Below are 14,370 nucleotides of genomic sequence, written 5' to 3'. Positions count from 1 at the left end.
TCATTTCTTTGTATTGGGAACATTTAAAATCTGCTCTTCTAGCTATTTGAAAATACAGGCGTTCCCCAGGTTAAGGATGAGATATGTTCCTGAGAACATCTTTAGGTCAAATTTTTATGTAACTCGAATCCCTGATAAACAGAGCGTACACAGTAATAATAATAACAATAGTATAATGGCTCATATGTGGTAATAATGACAGTGTAATCCTGTAATAATAATAATACCCCTGTACTGTAATATAATAATAAGGTATGGAAATCATTGTGGTCTTTCTTTCAATTTAAACAAACAGAACATAAAAACAAACTCACACAAAAAGTTTAGACAGGAGATAGAAATCTCAAAAAAGAATATTAAAGGTTAACACTCACCTAATGTTACATCAATGTCTTGCTTACTGGAAGGGGGAATTTTGAGGCAAGAAGGCAGGCTGACATTGATCGGAAGATGATGATGGACATGGTGCTGGAGGGGATGGAGTGGGTGTTCGAGAATCAGGATTTAATTCTTTTGCTGGAGGAGAGGAGCTGACCACTGAAGCTGGTTTCTTGAAAGAGGTATCTAGGGTTGTTTGCACAGTCTTTTTCTTTTTTTGTCATAAATGGCTTTGTAGCAGCTGATGTTCTTGTTAACTGCATGGTAAACTTTTGTGAACTGCTCCTTATTAGGATCTTGCTCCTCAAACTTGGCAAATCCTGCATTCAGTGTGATGAAAGGTCTCAGAGAATTCTTTTGTCATAACTTTCTTGTCTCTGGATCTTCTGACTCTTCACGTTCTTCTGTTTCTATCAGCCGCATCTCTGTCTCTCTATGAGACTAGCTGTAGCGTAAAGATTCAGCACCAGTGAACGGCTTCTACCATGCAGGTTTGTTTACATGCATGGAAGACACTAGTTCCTGAGTTATGGATTTAATTATTTAATTATGAATTATCCTTATGAGCCTTAGGAGCCCGTTCATAAATATGGAACACTGTAAATCAGGTTGTCCATAACACGAGGACTGCCTGTGTACAATAAATTGTTTTTAATTATAGTCATCTCATAGTGCTATAGAACACTAGAACTTATTCCTCATATCTAGCTGGACTTTTGTATGTGTTAATCAACCTCTCCCTGTCCCCTCTTCCCCTTCCCCACCTTTAAGTAACCACTGTTCAACTCTGTTTCTATGAGATCAACTTTTTTAGTTTCCACAAATGAATGAGAACACATATTTATCTTTCTGTGCCTGGCTTATTTCACTTAACATGTCCTCCAATCTCATTCATGTGGCTATGTTGCTGTGAATGACAGAATTTCATCTTTTTATGGCTAAGTAGGATTCTATTGTATATGTATTAAATATACCACATTTTCTTTATCCATTCATCTGTTGATGGATATTTAGGTGGATTTCATATCTTGACTATTGTAAACAGTGCTGCAATAAACATGGGAGTGCAGATATTTCTTCAAAATACTGATTTCATTTCCTTTGGATATATACCCAGTACATATCCTGGATATATATTTGCCGGATCAGAAGACATACAAATGGCCAACAGATATATGAAAAAGGTTTAACATCACCAATCATCACTAAAGCTGCAATGAGTTATCATCTCATCCTAATTAGAATAGTCATTATCAAAAAGACAAAAAGTAACAAATGCTGGCGAGGATGCAGAGAAAGGGGGACTTTTATACACTGTTGGTGAGAATATAAATTACTGCAGCCATTATGGAAAACATTGTGGAGGTTCCTCAAAAAACTAACAATAAAACTACCATATGATCCAACAAAATGTAATTCCTAACATAAATAGTTGAACTAAACTCAAATGCTAAGCAAACTTAGGACTAATAGTAGTTTAAAATTTCTTTTGCCAAAACTGACCCTCTAACACTAATTGGTCTATTTTAGAATATACAGACAGACACAAACACACACACACACATGCACACATGCAGAGTCAAGTGTTGCTTAACAATGAGGTATGTTCTGAGAAATGCATCATTAGGCAGTTTTGTCATTGTGTAAACATTATAGAGTGTGCTTACACAAACCTAGATGGTATAGCCTACTACAGACGTAGGCTATATAGTATAGCCTATTGCTCCTAGGCTGCAAACCTGTACAGCATGTTACTGTGCTGAATACTGTAGGCAATTGGAACACAATGGTAAGTATTTCTGTATCTACACATAATTGAACATAGAAAAGGTACAGTAAAAATATGGTATTATAATCTTATGGGACCACCATCGTATATGCGGTCCATCATTGACTTAAATGTTGTTATAAGGTTCATGACCATATATATATATATACACACACATATATACACACACATATATATACATATATGTGTGTGTATATATGTATATATATGTGTGTATATATATATACATATATATACACATACACACACACACACACACACACGTGATGGATACCAAAGCACCTGAATTCAAAGCTGTTATACAAAGTAGCCTTATCATTTTACTACCAGTTTTTGAACAACAAAACAGGCAATCTTAATAAGTTTAAAAATATTGTGAACAATCTGAAATAGCAACAGTCAATATGAAATAAAAGTCATCAGAGCAACAAACGGAATTTAATGAAGTAAAGGTTGCCTACTGAATTCACTATTTGAAATCTTAAATATATTATTTGGGGCTCTCAACACTGGAAAGCAAAGACTATCTTACAGAATATCATATCCTTAGAGGCCATGACATAGGAGGCACTTGATAAATCTTTGTTGAATGAATGAATGGAGTCTGAAGATTCCACAAGCTTGGCATTCTCGGGCCAGTTGGTACTGACTCCACTGCCATCACAATCCTCTGGCAGCTTTGAGTGTTAATGTCTGAGTTCTTAGATGAATCCACAGAGAAGAGAGCTTTTAGCAACATTAAAAATGTGGGACTTGCCTGGCCATGGTGGCTTATGCCTGTAATCCCAGAACTTTGAGAGTTCAAAGCAAGAGGATTGCTTGGGGCCAGAAGTTCGAGGCCAGCCAGAGCAAGAGCCAGACCCCGACTCTACAAAAACTAGAAATATTAGCTGGGTGTGTTGACAGGTGCCTGCAGTCCCAGCTTCTCAGGAGGCTGAGGCAGCAGGATCACTTGAGCCCAGGAGTTTGAGGTTGCAGTGAGGTATGATGATGCCACTGCATCATAGCCCAAGCAACAGAGCAGAAAAATATGGGACTAGTTTTTTGGAGTTGTGTCAGGTGAGCAATGAGCTGAGAAGCAAAGGGAAGAGATGAAGGAGGATATTGTAAATGAAGAATGTATGCCACATTTAACACCGACTAGCTTATAACCACAATTATTTTCTGAGTAAAGGGGATAGCAGTTTATTCATTCTTATAAAGAACTACTGTAATTCCTATCATATATCTGCATTGGCATGATTTAGTAAATGCCTACATGGATTTTTCTTACATACACATGCATACTGGGTAAGGTGAGGCATGCACAAATCAGAATCCAATGAAATTCTACTCATAAATGATAGATTTCCAACAGTCCGACATTAACCTTCAGTGAATAAAAACACTTTGTGTTTGAAATATACCTATTCATGATATGCAATCTTGTTTTCATGTGAATGAAGTTGGCAATGGGGGAAACAATGGGAAACCTGTCTCCACTTAAAGTAGAACCTCACCTCCTCGTCTCCAATCCATCTTCTGTTCCCTTGCCCTGCAAAGACAGGCTCCAAGAGAAGGAGCAGTATTAGGATGCCACTGATGGTGATTGCTGTTGGCTGCATCTTTACCCAAGGGCAGCACGTGTCTGTCTAGTGGTGGAAATGAGGGTCTCTGCAGCCCAACCAGCCAGTTCTATGCTGCCACTCAGTCTCCAGTGCTCATTACTAAGGCCACACGAGGGCAAAACCTTCCATTTCTGTCCTCACTCTCCTCCCCTCGGCTGAGCATGCGATAGGCAGTAAGTAAGGCGGAGAGCCTTTCCCCCACTGGAACATTCTCTCACAAGCCCCCTTTGTTTCCTGCCCTCCACCCAGCTACACGCCGCTGCAGCAGCAGTCGCCCAGATGTTCTCTATCAAAGCCTGAGCGATGCCAGCAAACTTTGGCATGCATGAAAGTGCACTGAGTACTGGCCCTCCAGAAATACCTTTTCTCCCTCTGATTTCTGCAAATATTTTTAAATGTTAATGGGTTCCACTCACCCACAACCTAGGGGGAGGTTACAGAACAGGGCTCTGTGTGTCCAGCAAATTAGCAGCCTGAGGATACTGCTTGGCGCCTAGGTTCTGTCCCACCCTGGGGCATTGGCTGGGGTTCTCCAACCTTGAACAGTTGAGGCCAGCTTTGGCAGTGCATAGCTTTCTAGTGACAAAGGTTAAATGGTGGTTGACAGAAAGCTGCTTCAATCTACAAAAAAAGAAAGGGCCCTACCTTGGTCTGAGGTTTCTTAGAGCACGAGAGATCCTTTAAGCATCACTGAAGTAAGACTTTGAAATGTTTGTTTTCTTTTCCTACTCATCCTCTCTCTCCTCCTCTTTTTTTCTTCATTTAAACCCATATAATTTTTCTGGTCAGTACATTAAGCACAGAATAATTTCACCTATGCTTTGATACTTTGGATATTATATCCCTTTTGAAGCCCCTTAATAATAGAAAAAAGTACACTAACAGAAGTCTTGATGCAAATTTTAATAAAATGGAAATTAGTATCTTCTATATGGAGGTGGGAAAGTGGTATATATTAGGAGAGAGAAGGAAAAAGGTGGATGGGACATGCACATATTTTTCCAGGAGACTTATTCATCTTACTTGAATCATGACAGCTGTCTTAGGGCCTGGAAGAAGGCCAGGCAAAAGATAAGTTAAAGCCACCTGCTACGGGCTGGATGTTTGTGTCCCCCCAAAATTCATATGCTGAAACTCTAATCCCGAATGTAATGAGTTTTTGAGAGAGGGCTCATCTTCCTCTCCCCATGCCCCTCCCTCTCTCTGCCAATATGAGGACACAAGGAGGAGACAGCTATCTGTAAACTAGGAAGAGGGCCCTCACCAAGAACCCGACCATACTGGCACCCTGATCTGGGACTTCAAGCCTCCAGAACGGTGAGAAATAAATGTTTGTTATTTAAGCCACCCAGTCACAATATTTTGTTGCAACAGCCCCAAAAAACTAAGACACCACCCTTGAAGATTCTTTTTTTGAATCCTGATAGCCTCATTGGTCACTCTGGAAACAAACTGCTTAGATGTTACCACTCAGGTTGCTGTGACTGTTTTTCCGAAGCTAAAATTCCCTTCGTTGCTTAAAAAGTTATAATACTTAAGGTAGGTAGCCCACATGTCTTCCCCTGCCCATGCTGGGAAGTGGAAGGTCTGGCTCTCAGGCCTAGATGTGCACTTCAGATAATCACACCATGATCCAAAGACTTTAGAACATGCCAGTTATGCCATTCTGCTTCAGGTGAAATTTTATTCTAGAACTCTGAGGTGAGGAGTAGTAGGGAATGAGGAGGATCCCAGTGACATTTAACGATAGAAAAAATGCAGGTTTACACAATCCAGATAACTCTTGAGAACTCAAACTGTCTACCCACACACTCAGCCTGGGAACTGAGAAAGGAAACCATACCTTACTGTCTACACCACAATGATTTTGCCATTCCACTGTCTTCATTAGCATTTTTTTACTCTTCCAGGACTTCTTGTCTAAGCAAATGGATTGAAGCTTCATTACAAGAATTTCCAAAACAAACCCACCAACTCTCCAATGGAAAACACCAACACAAAGTTACACCTTAGATTCTTTGGATTCCTTGCCTCAAAATCCTCCCCTTGCTCTTTCTACCAATCCTAGACTGCTGTACCACGATTCTTACACAATCCTAATGAAGTCCCCACATTGAAAAAGCAGATTTAAACCAAACTTTCAATCCCCAGGACATTCTAACCTTACCTTCCCCCCACTCTCCAGACATGACCAAAGCTTTGTCATGTGGTACTTATCGTACCATAGCAAGCAATAAACTCAGCTTTATCTTACCAACAGATTGCGCTGAAGATCTGTAGGGAGCCAGCTCTTGACATTGTTTTGTTTAAAAATAATCTGAGAAGGAACTAAAATTTTTAGATTTTTAATTTTATGCTTAAGACTGGGAGAAGCAAGATGGTGTTTTCAATTCTTTATCTTCTCTCTCTCTCTAAAATAAAATTAGTCTTCCCTATTATTTAAAAAGCTTTGGCATTACAAAACTAAAATTAAGAGGAATTTCCATCATGAGTTAATTCTAAAATAATGTTTAAATAATTTAAAAAGCAAAAATTTATTTAAATCTTTCTTTCTACTCTTCTAAGTTCTTGCCTGAGAATCCTGTAACAAAAAATAGATTAACAAGAAAAAAAAAGCACACAAATTTATTTAATATAAGTTTTATGTGACTCGGGAGCCTTCATTAAGAAATGAAGACCCCAAGAAGCAGTTAAACCTGAGCATTTCTATCCTAGGTTTTTTGAAGAGTGGAAAGTTGTGGAAGAATGTGATAAGACAAAGGGTATGAGCTAAGAGCAGTAAACTAGGGGACACTTGGCAAGCCCTGTTTGTTTAGATTCCTCTCACATGAGGGTCTGATGACCTGCTTCATGAAAGGTTCAGAGAGTTCTCTTATACTTGCCATTTCTCAAATCCCTTTAGCTCAAAATATTCAATAGGCCAAGGTGCCATATTTCAGGGTAGTGTGTCCTGAACCCATAAGTTATAAATGCCTAATATAAGATTGGTGTTTCACCAAAGAATATGATGGTAACTAAACAGACCTCTAAAAGCTCTAGAGGAGAAGAGTGCTGGGCCAAATGCAGGAACAGTGGGATAATCACTACCTAAGACAGGAATGATTTTCCTATTTATAATTGCTTGGGTTAAAATAGAAAGAAACAAAAAAAGAAAGAAAGAGAGGAAAGAAGGAAGAAGGAAGAAGGAAGGAAGGAAGGAAGGAAGGAAGGAAGGAAGGAAGGAAGGAAGGAAGGAAGTCTAAACACAGTGAAGGTTTTAGGTACAACAGTGTTTCTCATCCTAAGTCAATAGATTCTAGGAGCCTGAAAAAAAATTGAGGACCATTGCTATACACTCTAAATCATTACTTAAGCCAATATAAATAAGATAAGACTTCTGTTTCAAGAAAGCAATATAAACACAATTGTTCATCTGTTCCACCTACTCAAATCAGAGGAGGCATAAGAGCAAGAACAAATCTACAGCAAGCCTGGAGCACCAGGAAGCACAGCATCAGTGCCCATCAACAGAAAGAACTGGCCGGTAAGTGAGATCAGACTGACAGCAAATTTCAGAAAAGCTGAGCTGAAAACAAAACCAAACTTTAATCCCATAAAAAATGAAAGAAAGAATCTACTAAAAATCTGAGTCTACCTAGTAGAACCCTAGATTAAATCTGTGAATTAAAGGTAGCAGGGGCTAGCAGGAATGGGTGACGGATGGGCCAATAATTAAGGGCAGCAGAACAGCTGGGCCACTTGCTTTGGTGTTGCTCTAAGCAGAAAGGCATGAATACTGTTCTCCAACAAAAATGGGAGCTCTGATCCAGAAAATATTTCCAGAGATGTGGGAGGAATATGTGCCCCCCAGCTATCAGGAGGGTTGGGAGATCTCACATAGAAGCTTGACATACCTCTCCTTTGCACAACTAGCACAGCCAGGGCTCATGTACTTAGCAAGTACCATTACCCAGACTAATGAAATATGCTCTACCAATAACAGTAATCAGTCTAGAATGGGGGTTCTTAACCTCTTTTGTGCCATGGACCCTTTTGTTGTCTGATAAAGCCGATGGACCCCTTCTTAGGATAACGTTTTGAAATATAATATATACATATATATATAAATGATTAAAAAGGAGGCCAATTACATCAAAATGAAATCATCAAAATATTTTTAAAATTATAATATACTTGCTTCTCTATTACCACATATAATGACAAGACTAAACAGTAGGTTCTGCCAAGATTTCGAAGCAGGGATGACTGTAATCCACATTAATGTGACATGGAAGTATCTGTGATTTCTATCTGTGATCAAGTTACAGATACTGTTAAAACTCCTGTATTGCCTACATTCCTAATGGAAAGAATTGCTAAATTTTGTCTTCAGGTTAGAAAAAAAAATAATAATAATTTTTCCATCTAAATGCATGGGCTCCCTGAATTCTATCCAGGAACTCCTTAGTGATCTGTGGTCCTCAAGTAAAGAACCTTTGATATAATCTTCATCTATAAATATAAACATATAAGAAGGTCAACCAAATGTCTTAAAAAGCATAAAACTCCACAAAATAACTAATCCTTGAGGAAAGAAAATTATAGGAAATTACAAAGAATAAATCACTAAAATTAGTAATTGCAGGTAGTTTCAAAAGGAAAAGGTGTCAATTAAAAAATATAGATTATCCAAAATAGGATAATTCATAGAATGCTATGAAAAAGAAACAGAGTTTTTTGGAAATTTTTAAGATTACTAAAATATGGGCTAAATCACAGAATTAATGAGACTCAACATTAAATTAGTGAGCTGGAAGGGTAAACAAAAAGAGTCTATCAGAATTCAGTAAAAAGGACAAAGAGATAAAAAGATGAGAGAAAAGATAAATGAGAGTTAAAATAGATCTAAAAATTTTACCATCCATCTGATAGGAATTCAAGAAAGAGTACATAAAAAATAGGTGGAAACAAATAAATAATAAAAACAATAGCAACAATAAAATTTTTCCCAGGTAAAGTCTCTTCGTATTGAAAGTACCCATTGACAGCAGCACATGAATAACATCTAGGCACATTCTATTAAAATATATGAATTCTAACAATAAATAGGAAGTTCTAATAAACTATGAAAGAGATAAAGAGTATAACCAAATTTTCCTTTTGGAAAATTAAAACAGCATCAGACTTCTCATCTGCAACAAAGGATGCTAAATGTCAATGGGCTAAATCTTCAAATTAATAAAGGACAAATAGAATTTATACATCAAGCTAAACTCTCATTTAAAAAGCCAGTCAAATAATAATACACAGTATCTCAAAGTTTAAAACCTGTTACTTTGTGAAAAACACAAAATAGGCCAGCACAGTGGCTCATGTCTATAATCTCAGCATTCTGGGAGGCCAAGGCAGAAGAAATGTTTGAGGATAGGAGTTGGAGACTAGCCTGGACAACATAGCAAGACCCCTGTCTCTACAAAAAATTTTTTTAAAAAATTAGCCAGGCATGGTGGTGTGCACCTGCAGTCCCAACTACTCAGGAAGGCTGAGGCAGGAGGATCACCTGAGCCCAGGGGTTTGAGGCTGCAGTGAACTATAAGATGGGTACACTGCACTCCTGAATGGACAACAGAGTGAGACCTCATCTCAAAATAAATAAATAAATAAAAAGAAAAATATAAAATAATGTACTCTAACAAAGTAAAAACTGAACTCAAGAAAGAGGATACAGTAAAAAAAAAAAATGATGAGCAAAGAAAAGATAAAGTCCACAAATGAGTTCAAATAGCAATTGATAATTAACTTTAAAGTTATTAATAGTTCATTTCCTTTTTCATTTCTTGTGTTCTATATCTTTATTTAAAGAATTTCTTTTTTATTATTAATTCAGGATATTATGGAGGTACAAACACTTTGGTTACATGTAATTGGTTTGCCTCGCCCAAGCTAGGACTACAAGTGTGTCCTTCCCCCATACAGTGTGCTCAGTTTCCATTAGTTGTTGGTTTACCCCCCCTACCCCCATCCACCCCACCTGACTGGCACCTATTGAGTATTATTACCATGTGAATACCTTAGTGTTGAACAGTTAGTACCAATTTGATGGCGAGTACATGCGGTGCATGTTTTTCCATCCTTGTGATACCTTACTTTGAAGGATGGGCTTGATTTCTATCCAGGATAATATAAGAGGTGCTAGTTCACCATTGTCTTTTGTAGTTGAGTAGTATTCCATGGTATACATATACCACATTTCATTAATCCACTCATGTATTGATGGGCACTTGGGTTGTTTCCACATCTTTGCATTGTGAATTGTGCTGCTATAAGCATTCAAGTGCAGATGTCTTTATTACAGAATGTCTTTTTTCCCTTTGGACAGATGCCTAGTAGTGGGATTGCTGGATTAAATGGATTTCTATTTTTAGCTCTTTGAGGTTTCTCCAAATTACTTGGAGGGGTTTCTTCAAATTTCTTGGGGTTGTACTAATTTGCAGTCCCACCAGCAGTGTAAGTGTTCTGATCTCTCCACATCCATGCCAGCATTTGTTGTTTTGGGACTTTCTGATAAGGGCCATTCTCACTGGAGTTAGGTGATATCTCATTGTAGTTTTGATTTTCATTTCCCTAACGAGTAGAGATGTTGAGCACTTTTTTATATGTTTGCTGGCCATTAGTCTGTCTTCAAATAAATTATTCCTATGGAATCAGAAATCAGAAACACAATGAGCAGACAGAAAATAAACACACCTAAATTAATCAAAAGGATTCCAAAAGATCTTAAAATAAATCTTGATGGTGTGTTGTTGAAAAGAAAGTATGCTAGAGAATTTGTCTGCTCTTGGACATTGAAGAGATTTATAGATTCTGATTAATTCTTGATGTTAATAGAAAAGTTGATATCAGTATAATATGTCATTTAACAATTAAAAGGCAGTCACTACAAGAGCACCCAAATTATTAAAAAAGAAAAGAAAGAATAATGAAAGTCTATGCAATCATGTTAAAGGCAAGAAAAGAGAAAATTTTAAAACCCTATATTTTAAAAGAAAACATAAATCAAAATGGCAAGCCTAAAAACAAACATATCAATTACCAAAATAAATGTGAATGGATCAAACTTTTCCATTTAAAAAGACAAATTCCCAAATTGGGTTAAAATATACATTTATACATTTATTTTGTTATGTGCTATTTACAAAAAACAACAACATAAAAAGTTTGAAAATATAGGGATGTAAAAAATATATATACCTGCTAAATATTTCATAAAATAGTCACAGATATTAGTGCTACAGTAAATAAAATTCAGGGCAAAAAGCATTCACTGGAAAAAGCTACATTTTTATACTATAAAAATCCACAAAGAAAATATAATAGTTGTGAAGTTATGTGCACCTACCATACCAGCGAAATAAAACATTTTGTTAAAAGGGCAAGAAAAAAAAATGGCTTAAGACATCAATAGTGGAACATCCGCATGTCTCTTTTAGAAATCAAAAAATTAAAGAGATCAAAAATTATGGTTTATTAGATTAAAACAACAAAATTAATACGGTAGATTTAATAGACTTTAAGAGAATAGACTTTTGACTAATATACCCCAGAACATTTACCAAAAAATAGCCATGTTAGGCTACACAGGAAATCTCAAAACTTCAAAAATTAAGAATCCCTACAGGGTATATTGCTGAACACAATGCAATAAAAATACATGTTAATAGCAAATGGATATCCAAAAAATAAAACACAATCTCTGCTGGAAAATTATAGATTAGATAGATAGATGATTGATAGATGGACATAGATAATTAAAAATGTTACAGTGAAATACTCTATACACAAAGTTGATGAATATTTTCAAATTCAAAGGGAAATACATCCTTAAATGAAGTCATTTAACTCAAGATGCTATAAAAAGATAGGATATTATTTCAAAAAGAGCATGTAAATAGAAGGAAAGTTCCCCACTTGTTATATGAGGCTAACATAATCCTGATAGAAAGACTAGGATTTCTGCAACTTTGTTCAAAAAGGGCTGGTCATGAAATGATGCTCCACATCAGATGTTATTTGGGAAATGCAAATTAAAATCACAATGAGATACCACTATACATCTGTTAAATGCCTAAAATCCTAACAAATGATGATACCAAGTGCTGACAAAGATGTGGAGCAACTAGAACTCTCATACATTATTGCTAGAAATACAAAACTATAGAAACAGCAATCAAATTTGTGCTTGCCAGGGGCTGGGACTGGGGAAAAAATGCTAACAGTTGTTTATATTCTGTGTGGTAGAAATACAGGTGTATGTTTTATTTATCGTTCTTCTGCTTATTATTTTTCTGATTTCCTCAAAATAAAAATTAAGGAACCAATAAAGAAATGCATACATTGTGCTAGATAAGCTTCATTTGTACTTCCAGATAAATTCCCTACTCTTCTTTCCTCTATTCTGTGCCTGGGAGGCTGACTTCTGTGGACTACTACAATTTGCTCCTTGCCCTCTGACTTCCAGTTGGGTTAGGCTAGTGGGAGGCACCAGTGGGAGGTGGAGTCTGGGAGGGAGGAGAAAGAGGATGAGGTATTTATTCCTCCAGCTACCTTCCCTGTCAGGCCACAGGATGGCAGTGGCTGATTTTCTCTACAGAGAGCCACAGCTCCTGTCAGGGTACCTTCTCCTATAACTACAACCTCAGCAACAGGCGTAAATCTCTCGGATTCCTATTACTACATCCTCCCCTGGTCTCTACAGACCTTGGTGGTCATGGCTCCTGGCTGCTGCTATCAGTCCTTATTAATTTCCATTAAAGTAGCCCACAACTTTGTAAACAGTGCCTTCATTAAATTTTCCTCAATTATCCAATTTGAACATGTTTTTGCATTACATGCTATTATCTTGCTAACTGTAGGTGCTCCATAATTTTAATCAAAAAATTTTTTTCTGTTGGAATCTTTAACAAACCCCATGAGATTAAAAAGTAGGAATTATTTCCCAGACTAAAAGTATGACACAAACTGTGGCACATAATTTCTACCTATGCATCTATCCACATTTTAGCATCAGGTAGAGCCAGATGAAGCTGTGGCTACATGCTGGACTGCACTGTGGTTTTGTTTTGTTTTGTTTTGTTTTGTTTGGTTTGTGTTTTTTGGCCACTCTCTTAGGCCATAAGATTGTGGTAATGATTGCTATTAAAAAAAAAAAAAAGTGAAACATGCATTGTACTCTAAATATGCTGAGGACGTTGCTTACTATATTTCATAACATAATCTTTATTACCACTCACTGGAGAAGCTTCTCCCATGCTTCTTTTAAGAATCCTGTTTTTGTTTTTGTGACTTTTTAAAAAAACATATGAACCCTGCATATATATGTGCACATATATGTGTGTGTATACATTGTTAAGGTACCTTTAATTCTTTCTGGCCCAGGCAGCAATATAAAGAGTACAAATGTACTCTTGACAGATGATTTCTACTAACTAAAAGCAATGGTGTCGTTTAGCCATATTACTATTTAATCTCCATTTTTATTAACATAATCCAAAGATTATCTGGCCCAGAATTGTTCTAGCCTTAAAATGTTTACCCTTTTCAAACTCTGCCCTTCTAAATATCAGTAACAGCTTCACTATGGCTCTTATCCACGTATGTGAAAAAACTCTTACATAAATTTAATCACTGTAAAGAATTTTAAAATATTCAAAATGATTGGCTAACTGCAGTAATGACGAGGTTTCCTTAAGAAAACGCACACACACTGGCCTGGGGTGGTGGTGCATGCCTGTAGTCCCAGCTACTTGGGAGGCTGAGGCAAGAGGATCACTTGAGCCCAGGAGTTTGAGGTTGCTGTGAGCTATTATGATGCCACGGCACTCTAGCCTGGGCAACAGAATGAGAGTGTCTCTCAAAAAACAAAACACAAACACACACACACCCAATATTTGAGGCAGAAGAGCATATTTATTAAGACTAAAAACCCTTGAGTCCTACTGTCTGGGTTAATCCCAATTACTAGATGTGGCAACTTGGACAAGTTACTTAAAACTCTTTGTTCCTCAGTTTCTTCATATGCAAAATAGGAAGACTAAGAAGGTGGTTGTGAAGATTCAATGAGATAATACATTAGAACAGAGACTGTCAAAATAAATATTAGCTACAATTATTTTAATGACATATTTTCCTGGAAGACATCTTTCCCAGAACCATATTAACATTCTATTTTACAAATTATGATCATTTTGAAGGCTCCAACTCAAAGCTTATTCAGAGCAAAGCAGTAGTAAAGATTCTTTATGAAGAGCAAGTAATATAAATAAGACGTCACTGCTTCAATTTTTTCTATTTCTATTCATTTTGTCAAGCCACTTATCCAACAGCTATTTATGACTGGGCATTTGTCCAAAATGCTCCATATGATAAGGTGACTAAATCCTGTCAAAACTTTCCCAGGTGTCTAGGCCCAAAGTTATGGTCCTAGTCCATGTTACGCAGTTAAATCAATTTTTTCCTGTTAAACTCAGAACTTTGTAGCCGATGGCTTCCATATTGCATGTTTAGCAAATACAAAATATTCCTTCAGTAGTCCGCTGGACCGGTGGCATCAGCTGGTAA

At 36.9% G+C, this 14,370-nt stretch overlaps 1 long non-coding RNA gene across 4 annotated transcripts in view; it reads right to left on the bottom strand.

Annotated features, from left to right (window-relative positions):
* The window catches only part of LOC123635324, a 62,495-nt gene that overhangs the window by 34,457 nt on the left and 13,668 nt on the right, over positions 1–14,370 (bottom strand). The window contains exon 1 of one of the 4 annotated variants that reach the window (XR_006734100.1): positions 375–1,148. The exons of the other annotated variants lie outside the window; for them this stretch is intronic. This is a non-coding gene — a long non-coding RNA (uncharacterized LOC123635324). Of the gene's footprint in view, positions 1–374; positions 1,149–14,370 lie in introns of those variants that run through there. 4 annotated transcript variants of the gene reach the window in all.

This window comes from Lemur catta, chromosome 3 (assembly GCF_020740605.2).
Source record: "Lemur catta isolate mLemCat1 chromosome 3, mLemCat1.pri, whole genome shotgun sequence".
NCBI classification, from domain to species: domain Eukaryota; kingdom Metazoa; phylum Chordata; class Mammalia; order Primates; family Lemuridae; genus Lemur; species Lemur catta.
This window is presented reverse-complemented; position numbering and strand designations above follow the sequence as displayed.